Here is a 999-nt window from a genome sequence, read left to right as displayed (position 1 = left end):
CACAATTACGTAGGTATTCATTTCTCGTATTAGGATTAAATTAACTGGCACAAACTTCACCAAATACACAAGCCAAGGCAAGTGCAATTAAGATAAGATATTTACCTGTTTTTAATGGATAAGACTTCTTCCATTTGCTTTCCCTTAACCCATTCAGTAGCTGCAAAAAAAAGAGAGAGAGAAACAGAAACTAAGAACAGAGCAGAACAGAACCATCGCCAGTAATCTCCCAATCTTTTCCCTTTTTTATTATTATTTATTCAATTATTTTTCACTCCAGAAGCTACGTAATATTCATCTACATCATAAAAGATCACAACCATCACTCCACATATCAAAATTCACGAACCCTAGGGTTTCCCTTCCTCTCTCTTTTTTGCCTTTGTAACTCCAATATTCCTTTCGTACTCTTCTAAATAACAAAAATAATCACAAGTTTAAATTTTAAAACCAAAATAATTATATCTAAGCTCGCATATTCGCAACAAACTAGTTCAACAAAAGTTCAATCGATCATGAATATGAACGAAAAAGAAAACTAACCTAGAGAGGAAGAAGCGATGGCGGATCCACAACCGAAGGTTTTGAAGCGAGCATCAACGATCTTGCCGGTTTCCTCATCAACCTTGATCTGAAGCTTCATGACATCACCACAAGCTGGTGCACCTACAAGGCCGGTGCCGATGCCGGTGTCGTCCTTGTCGAAGGAACCGACGTTGCGTGGGTTGTTATAATGGTCCACCACCCTCTCGTGGTAAAACCGCCGTGCCACTGAAGTAGCAGCAGCCGGAGACGCCGCCTCTAACGACGCCGTTCCACCGGTAAGTCTCTTTGCTGCGAGCCTCAGCATCTTTTTTTTGACTTTTTTGTGTTTGTCGTCAGTTAATCAGTTTGGAAATAGAAATTCAAAAAGACAGAAAGAGAGGTGAAGGGAATAAATAGGTTCCCTTTAAGGCGGTTGTTCTCTGTTTACGTGGCGGGTAGACAACAGATGCTTCT

The sequence above is a fragment of the Arachis ipaensis genome, chromosome B10 (assembly GCF_000816755.2).
Source record: "Arachis ipaensis cultivar K30076 chromosome B10, Araip1.1, whole genome shotgun sequence".
Classification (NCBI taxonomy): domain Eukaryota; kingdom Viridiplantae; phylum Streptophyta; class Magnoliopsida; order Fabales; family Fabaceae; genus Arachis; species Arachis ipaensis.
The sequence above is the reverse complement of the archived record's forward strand: the minus strand, read 5'-3'. Positions refer to the sequence as shown.